Genomic DNA, 13,135 nt, shown 5'->3' on the forward strand with positions numbered 1-13,135 from the left:
TGAAAGAATAATGGACAAAGGCCTGGGATCTCCAGGAGTTGGAGACAAAGAGGCAGGGGCCCCGCGTCTGCGGTAGGAGGGCTGACAGGGGTGATCCTAGGAGAGAAACAGGGATAGGTGTTGACTAGAAGACAAGAGAAGGAAGTAAGCATAGACACCTGCAGTGCCCCAGAGTGGGAGTGTAACAGGGAGAGAAGGAAGTGTGACTAGAAGGCAGAGAGAAAGCAGAGTTAGAGAAAGAGACAGATGTATAGATGTTTAGGACAATTAGAAGGGTGGGATTGGAGAGAAGAGCAGCAAGAGGAGAAACAAGTTGCCGAGGAGGGCAGGACAGGTGTGAGGAAAGAAATAGGGCAGAAGCAGCATCCCAGCCGAAGCAGTGGACACCAAAGGACTGTTCCACATAGTGAGATCTTCCTGTTTTTGTGGTTGTGGCAAACGAAGGTGGGACGTTGATTCTAGGCCTTAAGCAGCCTGTTTTCCACTTGCCAGATCAACTTCTAAAAACTTACATTGTCTGAGGAAGAAGCTGGGAAGAGGAGGAAAAAAGGCAAGAAAAGAGGAATGGCTCTTTCTCAGGTAAAATCATATTCTCAGTTGATTCTCAGTCTGTCCTTCCTGAAATCCCTTCTTTGGACTTACTAATCGTCTCTGACTCTGAAGTATCCTTCCTGACACCTGTACATATGCACACTCACCAGGGAACTTCCCTCAGGGCCTGTTGTCTCCACTTAGATCCCATCTCCCCATGACCCAGTGGCCTGGACCTTGTGTTGAGGGCACCATCCTGGGCAGGGCTTCACACCCGCACCTTTGAAAAGGGGTCTCAGTGCTGTTGGGCAGCAGGGATTGCCTCAGGTCCTTCTGGCTGTGCAGTCTGCTCTCTGTCAATCAGGATTAAGAAGTTGTGGGTGGAAGTCAGGTATTAACATGCACTGTACCTGGTAAAATCTGGAAGTAGACCTAAAAAGGGAAATTTGTTCTAAGGTAATTGAAGCTGAGTGAGTGAGTCACTGACTTAAAAATCTTGATTGGAAATGGAATGGAAAATTCTGAGTCAGGTATCAGTGACAGTGTGCTATTCCATCATCTGTTTGAAACTGTGACATGAATCTAAATCTCTGAGAGCTGGAAATTCACTTTCATTGCCTTCATTGTTCAGATTTTGTCTTTTCACTGTGTTCATTTTGTGGTTTGGCACAGAGATGTTTTTACTTTTGATGCAGGTGAGGTTTCCTCTTCATTGTTTAACCCATAGATTCACCATTTGTTATGGAAGCTGTCTTTATTCCACTGGGTTTTTCTTAGCATCCTTGTCATTAGATTTTAAATACATGCAAATGGTTATTTCTGAACATTCCCTTTGTTCCCTTGGTGTATAAATCCGTGTTTATGCCAGTACTACACCATCTGGATGATATTGTGATATGGCTTGAAATTTTAAAAAGGGTGGCCTTCATCTTTCATCTTTGTACTTATTGAAGAGTATTTTTGCAGTTTGTGGTCCCCTTGAGATTCGTTATGACTTCTGGCAAGTTTTTTCTATTTCTACCAACATTTCTATTGTACGTATCATAATGAATTCATTAAATCTGTGGAACACTTTGAGTAACTTGGAAATATAGAGTACTGGAATTTCCAGTCCATGACTACTAGATTTATTTGTTTATTTTGGATTTCTTTTAGAAATGTTTAAATAGTTTTCAGTGTATATGTTTCACCTCCTTGGTGAATTATTCCTAAATATTTCATCCATTTTTAATATAATAGTAAATAAAATTGTTATGTGATTTTCTTTTCACATTGTTCATTGTGTATAGAAATGCAGCGATTTGCATGTTGAGTTTTGTATCTTGCAAGTTTGCTAAAATTGCTATTTGATGTGGCAGGAGGTTTTTTGTGTCTGTGTGGAATCTATAGTTTATGCACAAAAGTCTTGTTCTCTAGGAAAGAAGCTAACTTTCTAGTTTTCACTTTGGGAAGCTTTGATTTCTTTTTCTTGTGTAATTGCTCTGGTTAGGGGTTTCAGTCCTTTGTTGAACAGTGATGCAGAGTGCACGTCCTTGCCTTCTTCCTGATCTCAGACGAAAAGTTTTCAGTCTTTCACCATTGAGAACAATGTTCAGTTCAGTTCAGTTCAGTTCAGTCGTTCATTCGTGTCCTACTCTTTGCGACCCCATGAATCGCAGCACGCCAGGCCTCCCTGTTCATCACCATCTCCCGGAGTTCACTCAGACTCACTTCCATCGAGTCCATGATGCCATCCAGCTATCTCATCCTGGGTCGTCCCCTTCTCCTCCCACCCCCCCTCCCTCCCAGCATCAGAGTCTTTTCCAATGAGTCAACTCTTCTCGTGAGGTGGCCAAAGTACTGGAGTTTCAGCTTTAGCATCATCCCTTCCAAAGATATCCCAGGGTTGATCTCCTTCAGAATGGACTGTTTGGAACTCCTTGCAGTCCAAGGGACTCTCAAGAGTTTTCTTCAACACCACATTTCAAAACCATCAGTTCTTCGGTGCTCAGCCTTCTTCACAGTCCAACTCTCACATCCATACATGACCACAGGAAAAACCATAGCCTTGACTAGATGGACCTTAGTCGGCAAAGTAATGTCTCTGCTTTTGAATATGCTATCTAGGTTGGTCATAACTTTTCTTCCAAGGAGTAAGCGTCTTTTAATTTCATGGCTGCAGTCACCATCTGCAGTGATTCTGGATCCCCAAAAAATAAAGTGTGACACTGTTTCCACTGTTTCCCCATCTATTTCCCATGAAGTGATGGGACCAGTTGCCATGATCTCGTTTTCTGAATGTTGAGCTTTAAGCCAGCTTTTTTGCAATCCACTTTCACTTTCATCAAGAGGCTTTTTAGCTCCTCTTCACTTTCTGCCATAAGAGTGGTGTCATCTGCATATCTGAGGTTATTGATATTTCTCCCGGCAATCTTGATTCCAGCTTGTGTTGCTTCCAGTCCAGCATTTCTCCTGATGTACTCTGCATAGAAGTTAAATGAGCAGGGTAACAATATACATCCTTGACGTACTCCTTTTCCTATTTGGAACCAGTCTGTTGTTCCATGTCCAGTTCTAACTGTTGCTTCCTGACCTGCATACAGATTACTCAAGAGGCAGGTCAGGTGGTCTGGTATTCCCATCTCTTTCAGAATTTTCCACAGTTTCTTGTGATCCACACAGTCAAAGGCTTTGGCATAGTCAATAAAGCAGAAATAGATGTTTTCCTGGAACTCTCTTGCCTTTTAAATGATCCAGCGGATGTTGGCAATTTGATCTCTGGTTCCTCTGCCTTTTCTAAAACCAGCTTGAACAACAGGAAGTTCATGGTTCACGTATTGCTGAAGCCTGGCTTGGAGAATTTTGAGCACTACTTTACTAGCATGTGAGGTGAGTGCAATTGTGCGGTAGTTTGAGCATCCTTTGGCATTGCCTTTCTTTGGAATTGGAATGAAAACTGACCTTTTCGAGTCCTGTGGCCACTGCTGAGTTTTCCAAATTTGCTGGCATATTGAGTGCAGCACTTTCACAGCATCATCTTTCAGGATTTGAAACAGCTCCACTGGAATTCCATCCCCTCCACTAGGTTTGTTCGTAGTGATGCTTTCTAAGGCCCACTTGACTTCACTTTCCAAGATGTCTGGCTCTAGTTTAGGGATCACATCATCATGATTATCTGGGTCGTGAAGATCCTTTTTGTACAGTTCTTCCGTGTATTCTTGCCACCTCTTCTTAATTTCTTCTGCTTCTGATAGGGGCATACCATTTCTGTCCTTTATTGAGCCCATCTTTGCATGAAATATTCCCTTGGTATCTCTAATGTTCTTGAAGAGATCTCTAGTCTTTCCCATTCTGTTGTTTTCCTCTATTTCTTTGCATTGATCGCTGAGAAGGCTTTCTTATCTCTCCTTGCTATTCTTTGGAACTCTGCATTCAGATGCTTATATCTTTCCTCTTCTCCTTTGCTTTTCGCTTCTCTTCTTTTCACAGCTATTTGTAAGGCCTCCTCAGACAGCCATTTTGCTTTTTTGCATTTCTTTTCCATGGGAATGGTGTTGATCCCTGTCTCCTGTATAATGCCACAAACCTCATTCCATAATTCATCAGGCACTCTATCTATCAGATCTAGGCCATTAAATCTATTTCTCACTTCCACTGTATAATCATAAGGGATTTGATTTAGGTCATACCTGAATAGTCTAGTGGTTTTCCCTACTTTCTTCAATTTAAGTCTGAATTTGGTAATAAGGAGTTCATGATCTGAGCCACAGTCAGCTCCTGGTTTTGTTTTTGTACAATGTTAGGTGTGTTCTTTTCTTACATCATATATTTTAGTTTGAGATACTTGTTTTGAAAACAAAACAAAAGCCCCAAATGGACGGGAATGTATCAAAAGTGTGAACAGAGATGAGATCTCAGGGCAGAGAGGAAAGCACAACATTAATAGTGGTTGGAAACCTCTTGTAATGGTACATAGAGATGAGAGCTTACGGTGAACAACGTCAGATTCATGATCTCCAAAGAAGATATAGCTTTGGGACCAGGGACCAGACTTGATCACTCAAGAGCTTTTGTGTAGCAGAGTTTTATTAAAGTATGAAATGGGACAGAGAAAGCTCCTGACATAGACATCAGAAGGGGGATGGAGAATGCCCCCCCTCGCTAGTCTTAGCGAGGGAGCTATATACTTTCTCAGTTGGTTATTACAGTAAGTCAAAAGACTGTCTCAAGGTTGTAAAGGTATTACCAGACCAATGCCCAGAATTTACATTTCAAGATGACAGGATTAACCAGAAGGTTCTCAAGAAGGAGAAACCTGTCCTCAAGCAGGAAACATTGTTGTTATATTATCTTCAGTTCAGTGCAGTTGCTCAGTCATGTCCGACTCTTTGTGACCCCATGAATTGCAGCACGCCAGGCCTTCCTGTCCATCACCAACTCCCGGAGTTCACTCAAACTCATGTCCATCGAGTCAGTGATGCCATCCAGCCATCTCATCCTCTGTTGTCCCCTTCTCCTCCTGCCCCCAATCCCTCCCAGCATCAGAGTCTTTTCCAATGAGTCAACTCTTCACATGAGATGGCCAAAGTATTGGAGTTTCAGCTTTAACATTGTTCCTTCCAAAGAACACCCAGGACTGATCTCCTTTAGAATGGACTGGTTGGATCTCCTTGTAGTCCAAGGGACTCTCAAGAGTCTTCTCGAACGCCACAGTTCAAAAGCATCAATCCTTCGGTGCTCAGCTTTCTTCACAGTCCAACTCTCACATCCATACATGACCACAGGAAAAACCATAGACTTGACTAGATGGACCTTTGTTGGCAAAGTAATGTTTCTGCTTAGTACAGAGTTTAAGCAAAGTTGTTTTTTTTGTGTAATCATCAGCTCTGGGCTTAAGAAAAATGTTTGTGCTTTTCTCCTCCTTGATAATTCCAGACCACTTTCTATCTTCCTCAAGAGCCCCAGACCCCTTTCTCCTCCTTGAGAGCCCCAGACCCCTTTCTCCTCCTTGAGAGCCCCAGACCCCTTTCTCCTCCTTGGGGACCCCGGATCTCTCAATCTAGCTGGGAATTGACTCTCTCAGATCTTTGGCCAAAGAGAAGTTTGTTTATTAAAGTCCCGGAGGAAGCTTAAACTTTCCCCGAGTTCTCAGCCTGTCCTTCAACATGTATCATGTGTTCTTTCACCTGCCAGTGGTGCTGCAGCTCCATCAGACACAAAGACAAGGTTTGTATCCACAACACTTGCCATCTCCCTGCTGTGAGCTGGTTGTTCTTGAGTGTGAGGAGCATGAGGTGGGCTGCCTTGCCCCCTCTTCTTTGTGGGCTTGGATCTATTGGCTACTCTATTCTTAGTCCATATAGATCAGAGCTGATGCCCCAAGCGTCTAACCCCGGATCCAGTGCTGCTTTCATCACAGCTGTCATATTTGGAAGATAGAATCGGAAAATGGGAAAGTACTGGCTGCTCTTTAATTTTATCTGGCACCTCAGAACCTCTAATGAACTGTCTTAGTCCCCTCGGCCTCTTGAGATCGCTCAGCCATTTCTGCTGTTCTCCTTTTGCTGCCATACATGTCAGGGTGTGTGGAATAAGCTGGTGGATTGGATCTTCTGTGCCTATTACTTAGGAAAACTGTAAGGACAGCAGTCCAACAAAGGGAATATGTGTAAATATTTCAGGGTTTTAGTTTGGCATCTCTGGTGGACCAATTAGTCCCATCTCAAGGTCTTAGGCTATGAAACCCCCACATCTCATAGTTTTCCACTCTTGTACTGGTCTATCTAGTCTGGGAGTGTAGACTCTCCTTGAATTTGCCTTCTTCTTAGTTTGTATAATTTTTCCTTTTAAATTGATTTTGAAGTATGTGGCTCTAGGGTCTGAAGTCATGTCCAGTTTCTTTGCTGTGGTAACCCACCTGTGTTTATGGGGCAGCTCCTCCTGGACTCTGTGGTGTGGGTTTACTGGGTAAGATAAAATTTTTAAAGGAGAATACTTTCCCTTATTGGTTATAATATTTTCCTGCTGCATACAGAATTACCACTTGAAGCTACTTAGTATAGTGGTCATCGTGTTCTGTGATATGAGAAAGTATCTGAAGACCTTGACCTGTACATCTTTCTCTGGCTTTGAGTGATGTCAGAGAAGCGTGCGTGAAGGGCACTGTGATAGTGTTGTTCACGTGTACTATCATCATGCCCTTTGAGCCTCACCAAGAGGTGTAGGAACTTCTCTTGACAAGGGTACTGTCCGGTTCACACCCTCATATTTGTGAGGCTGTTGAGTAAACTGTTGCTGATGCTGCATGCTTGTCACCTGGGTGCTCTTGATCATTCTGCCTCCAAACTTAATTTTGTAGCAACTTAATGACAGAGCTTATGCAGTGGAGTGATAACTTCAGTGATGAGCCATCATTTTTTTTTCAAGGCATAGCTACTGTCCTTTTTAAATATTTGTATGTATTATAAATGATTGTCTTTTATTTTTGTCATTAAGTTTCTATTTTATGTTACTGTTTGTATTTTATTTGCCGTATGTGGGATGTTGGTTAAGAAAGCTCCCCCACCCCTGTGGAGGATTTGGTGAGCAGTACTTTTTGGAGTTCTTTATGTATTCTTAATGTTAAACTATTATTGAATATATGCTTGGCAATTTTTTTGTATTATAGTATACATTGTTTTTTCACTACTGAGGATAGTTTACTGCACAATATTTGATAATTAGGATGTGTGCAATTTACCTGTTTTTACTTTGTTGTCGTGAGCTTTTGGTGTTGTATCTGATAAATCATTGGTGAATCCACTGTCACGAATCATTTTTAGGTTATCTATAATACCCAGCTTTGGATGTGACTGGTGATAGAAGCAATGTCCGATGTGATAAAGACCAATATTGCACAGGAACCTGGAATGTCAGGTCCATGAATCAAGGCAAATTGGCAGTGGCCAACCAAGAGATGGCAAGAGTGAATGACGACATTCTAGGAATCAGTGAACTAAAATGGACTGGAATGGGTGAATTTAACTCAGATGACCATTATATCTACTACTGCGGGCAGGAATCCCTTGGAAGAAATGGAGTAGCCATCATGGTCAACAAAAGAGTCCGAAATGCAGTACTTGGATGCAGTCTCAAAAACGACAGAATGATCTCTGTTCATCTCCAAGGCAAACCATTCAATATCACAGTTATCCAAGTCTATGCCCCAACCAGTAACACTGAAGAAGCTGAAGTTGAATGGTTATGAAGACTTATAAGACCTTTTAGATCTAACACCCAAAAAAGATGTCGTTTTCATTACAGGGGACTGGAATGCAAAAGTAGGAAGTTAAGAAACACCTGGAGTTACAGGCAAATTTGGCCTTGGATTGCGGAGTGAAGCAGGGCAAAGACGAATAGAGTTTTGCCAAGACAATGCACTGGTCATAGCAAACTCCCTCTTCCAACAACACAAGAGAAGACTCTACACATGGACATCAACACCAAAATCAGATTGATTATAATCTTTGCAGGAAAAGATGGAGAAGCTCTATACAGTCAACAAAAACAAGACCAGGAGCTGACTGTGGCTCAGATCATGAACTCCTTATTACCAAATTCAGGCTCAAATTGAAGAAAGTAGGGAAAACCGCTAGACCATTCAGGTATGACCTAAATCAAATCCCTTATGATTGTACAGTGGAAGTGAGAAATAGGTTTAAGGGCCTAGATCTGATAGATAGGGTGCCTGATGAACTATGGAATGAGGTTTGTGGCATTGTACAGGAGAAAGGGATCAAGACCATCTCCATGGAAAAGAAATGCAAGAAAGCAAAATGACTGTCTGAGGAGGCCTTACAAATAGCTGTGAAAAGAAGAGAGGTGAAAAGCAAAGGAGAAGAGGAAAGATATAAGCATCTGAATGCAGAGTTCCAAAGAATAGCAAGGAGAGATAAGAAAGCCTTCTTCAGTGATCAATGCAAAGAAATAGAGGAAAACAACAGAATGGGAGAGACTAGAGATCTCTTCAAGAACGTTAGAGATACCAAGGGAACATTTCATGTAAAGATGGGCTCGATAAAGGACAGAATGGTATGGACCTAACAGAAGCAGAAGAAATTAAGAAGAGTTGGCAAGAATACACGGAAGAACTGTACAAAAAGGATCTTCACGACCCAAATAATCATGATGATGTGATCACTAATCTAGAGCCAGACATCCTGGAATGTGAAGTCAAGTGGACCTTAGAAAGCATCACTATGAACAAAGCTAGTGGAGGTGATGGAATTCCAGTGGAGCTGTTTCAAATCCTGAAAGATGATGCTGTGAAAGTGCTGCACTCAATATGCCAGCAAATTTGGAAAACTCAGCAGTGGCCACAGGACTCGAAAAGGTCAGTTTTCATTCCAATTCCAAAGAAAGGCAATGCCAAAGGATGCTCATACTACTGCACCATTGCACTCATCTCACATGCTAGTAAAGTAATGCTCAAAATTCTCCAAGCCAGGCTTCAGCAATATGTGAACCGTGAACTTCCTGATGTTCAAGCTGGTTTTAGAAAAGGCAGAGGGACCAGAGATCAAATTGCCAACATCCACTGGGTCATTTAAAAAGCAAGAGAGTTCCAGAAAAACATCTATTTCTGCTTTATTGACTATGCCAAAGCCTTTGACTGTGTGGATCACAAGAAACTGTGGAAAATTCTGAAAGAGATGGGAATACCAGACCACCTGACCTGCCTCTTGAGTAATCTGTATGCAGGTCAGCAAGCAACAGTTAGAACTGGACATGACACAACAGACTGGTTCCAAATAGGAGAAGGAGTACGTCAAGACTGTATATTGTTACCCTGCTCATTTAACTTCTGTGCAGAGTACATCATGAGAAACGCTGGACTGGAAGCAACACAAGCTGAAATTAAGATTGCCGGGAGAAATATCAATAACCTCAGATATGCAGATGACACCACTCTTATGGCAGAAAGTGAAGAGGAGCTAAAAAGCCTCTTGATGAAAGTGAAAGTGGAGAATGAAAATGTTGACTTAAAGCTCAACATTCAGAAAACGAAGATCATGGCAACTGGTCCCATCACTTCATGGGAAATAGATGGGGAAACAGTGGAAACAGTGTCAGAATTATTTCTGGGGGATCCAAAATCAGTGCAGATGGTGACTGCAGCCATGAAATTAAAAGACGCTTACTCCTTGGAAGAAAAGTTATGACCAACCTAGATAGCATATTCAAAAGCAGAGACATTACTTTGCCGACTAAGGCCCGTCTAGTGAAGGCTATGGTTTTTCCAGTGGTCATGTATGAATGTGAGAGCTGGACTGTGAAGAAGGCTGAGCACCGAAGAATTGATGCTTTTGAACTGTGGTGTTGGAGAAAACTCTTGAGAGTCCCCTGGACTGCAAGGAGATCCAACCAGTCCATTCTGAAGGAGATCAACCCTGGGATTTCTTTGGAAGGAAGAAGGTGAAACTCCAGTACCTTGGCCACCTCATCCGAAGAGTTGACTCATTGGAGAAGACTCTGATGCTGGGAGGGATTGGGGCCAGGAGGAGAAGGGGACGACAGAGGATGAGATGGCTGGATGACATCACTGACTCGAGGGACATGAGTCTGAGTGAACTCCGGGAGTTGGTGCTGGAGAGGGAGGCCTGGCGTGCTGCAATTCATGGGGTTGCAAAGAGTCGGACACGACTGAACGACTGAACTGAACTGAACTCGTATGAAATTATGGATTCTAGGCAAACTTATTGTGATAATTGTTTCACGGTATACGTATCAGTTAATATTTTCTCTGTAGCTTAAACTTACACAATGATATTTGTCATTGTAAGAGTTGCTTATATAACCCCCTTTTTACACTGTTTAAAGAGTTGGGTTTAGAAAGGGGAAATAATTAAACACGTTGGATACAAGAAACAATAATGCAGTTTTTAATCATTTAAAGTTTCTTGCTGTTAAAAGGCTGTGGTTAGTGACCCAAATGGTCACATCCCTTAAGCCCTCCATCTCAGACACCCAGGTACTGACCCTGAGTTTGTTGAACCCAGCACTATGTTAAGTTTGCTGTTTTGTAGGGTATGAGTAGGGAATAGCCCATTTCTACCCAGGCAGAGTTTTGTGTTTGTAATACAGAGACTAGTCTTGTTTTTGTTTCTTGAAACTGCCCCAGTTCCCAGATCCCTGAGTTGCTTCACCCTCACTAGCAGGATCTGAGCACAACATGCTGTGAAAAACAGCTTTTTATTGAGAATAAGCCCTTTTAGTCTTAAGAGGAAGTATCTTGGCTTCCGACATAACTTGAAGCTTTTACCTGAGCACTGTTACAGAGGGTAACTTAATGCTGTCAAGGTAACAGGCCCCGCCCCCCTCCGCGCCCCGCTGCTCCCACGAACTCTGCGCACAGCGTGCGCTCGCCCCGCCCCTGGTCGGAAGCCGCGGCTCTAATACCAGAAGCCCTTTCACACGGAGCCGGAAGTTGGAGAGCGCAGAGCCGAGGTCCCCGAGCGGCGTCTAAGCTTCCTTCAAGAGTAAGTTTGCAGAGCTCGCCACCCCTCCAGTCCCGACCTCCGCCCCCGCTCAATCGTCCTCATGGTGTGGGAATTGCCAGCGACCTGAACACCCTGGCACCCTGTGCTCGGCCCCGAATAAACGCTGTCGCTGCCGTTGCGGCCCAGTTATCTTTTCGTTTGGGTTTTAAGTGTTGCTGAGGCGGTATCGGCCCTCGGTTTGCGTAGACGCCGCCTCTGGCGACATTTTCCTGCTTAATCCCCTTTTTGACCTCTGGCCTTGCCCAGTAAAGCCCTCTCTCGCGAGTTTGAGTCACGCCCGCCGCGTCGCCTTCTCGACCGCTGGAGGCAGAGCCCAGATAGGCCGCGCGCCCTCTCCCTGGTCCTGGGATTCCGGAGAGGCCGCCCCGCTCCTGAGCCCCCTCCTTCCCAGCCCCTCTGTCCTCGCGTCTCCTGAGGCCGGTCCTTCTGCCCCGCAGCAGCCCCCTTTCCTGTCAGCCCGTCCCCTCACTCCTCATAGGGTAGGTGACCTGGGCCAGCCATGTGACAGCCAGTGCTGTTCCATTCCCAATTCAACTCGGGGGAAAAGGTGCTCTTCCGGTCCGGGGGCGTCTCGTTCTGTCGCCCACTCAGTAAATTCAGGAGGCAGGAGGATCAGGAGAAGCAGAGTCAGAAGGACTGAGAGAAATAACTGAAACCGAGGAGAAAAGCATCAGGGAGAACCAATGGGAAAACTGAGACTGGCTGAGGGACTTGCAAAGGGATAGTCAAGTCAAAGAGGTTAAGCCTTGAAAATAGCCAAGTGAGTAAAATAGAGAAGTATTAGTAAATCAGAAAGCCAGATCTCCAGGGACTGGGAAACAGCATAGGGAGAACTGCCCTGTCTCAGTGATGGGAGCGGGGAGGCGAAGGGCGATGAGGGACGTCAGAGGTGGAGAGTCCCTAACTGGGTTTCAGCCGGGTTTGAGTCCAGGCCTCTTCCGTTAGAGTCCCGAGTTGTGTTTTCACCCGGTTGGAGTCCTGCCACAAGGGTTCAAAACTCAATCTGAGGTGGCTGGTTTTATGGTGTAGGCAGAGAAGGGTAGGAGCAGAGGAAGAAAGGGCTGGAAGGTAGCATATCCATTGGCCTGCCAGAGAGTGGGGAGGAAGGGAGAGTCACAGCAAGAGAAGGGGAGTAATTTGGAGCGCAGAGAGGGAGCCGAAATGGGGGAAGAAAGAGGCAGACATAGGTATGGATTTTTGAAAGACTCAGGAAGTTTGGAGAGAGAGCATTTCAAGGGGGAACGAATTGCAGCAGCCTGGGACAGGACACGTGTGAGGGAGGAAATAGGACGGGAACAGCATGAGAGCAGAGGGGGAGAAAAAGAGACACCAAGAACCAGATGAAATAGGGAGATAGGTGAACAGAGGGGTAAGCTCGATGCAGGTGTGGCCAGTTGTTTGGATACAGATGATTTTTTTAGTTATACAGAGGAGAATGAGAATTTCAAAACTTCTGTCTATAAGGCTTGTGTCTTTTTTTTTTATTAGTTGTGGCAGAAGATGACTTTCATTTGCAAACCCTGTTGAGCCTGGGGCAGTGGCTTGATTCACTGAGTTGTGAGTGACCCCCTTCCCTGGTCCTATCATAAGATAGAGGTCAGGGAAGAAGAGACCTGGGGCAAGAAATGACTGACTCTAGAGTGGCACTCTGTGGTAGCATTTTTTTTTTGAATGAATTTTTTTGGCTGTGCTGTGCCATGGGCTCAGGAGTTGTGGCTCCCAGGTTCTAAAGCACAGGCTCAGTAGTTGTGCACCGGCTTAGCTGCTTGTACTTGTGGGATCTTCCTGAACCAGGGATAGAACCCATGTCCCCTGCATTGTCAGGCAGATTCTTATCCACTGTATCATTATTGGGTAGCATTTTTAAAGGAACACTTTTTAAAAACAAAAAACAGATTCACATTTTCTCCTTTCTTTATGTATGGTGCTTTTTGTAGGTTGAAATAGGTCTTAATTCATTCAGTTTCTGTACTCATTTTTAACTTTAGAAATAAGCTTTTTTAGTTTCCAGTATTCTACTCTTATCATCCTTTTCTAAATATGATTATTCTCCACAATTTTTTAAACTTTGACACCAGATTATTAGA

The 13,135-nt window shown here is 43.9% G+C and overlaps 1 protein-coding gene across 5 annotated transcripts in view; it reads left to right on the forward strand.

Moving 5' to 3' along the window:
* Nucleotides 1-13,135, forward strand: part of LOC102179466 (zinc finger protein 665) — a 39,426-nt gene that overhangs the window by 852 nt on the left and 25,439 nt on the right. For 2 of the 5 annotated variants that reach the window (XM_018062914.1, XM_018062918.1), the window contains exon 1: nucleotides 10,954-11,027. The gene's annotated coding sequence lies outside the window, so the exon portion shown is untranslated. The other 3 variants (XM_018062916.1, XM_018062913.1, XM_018062917.1) reach the window with 3 other exon arrangements.

Source organism: Capra hircus, chromosome 18 (genome assembly GCF_001704415.2).
Source record: "Capra hircus breed San Clemente chromosome 18, ASM170441v1, whole genome shotgun sequence".
In the NCBI taxonomy this organism is placed as follows: domain Eukaryota; kingdom Metazoa; phylum Chordata; class Mammalia; order Artiodactyla; family Bovidae; genus Capra; species Capra hircus.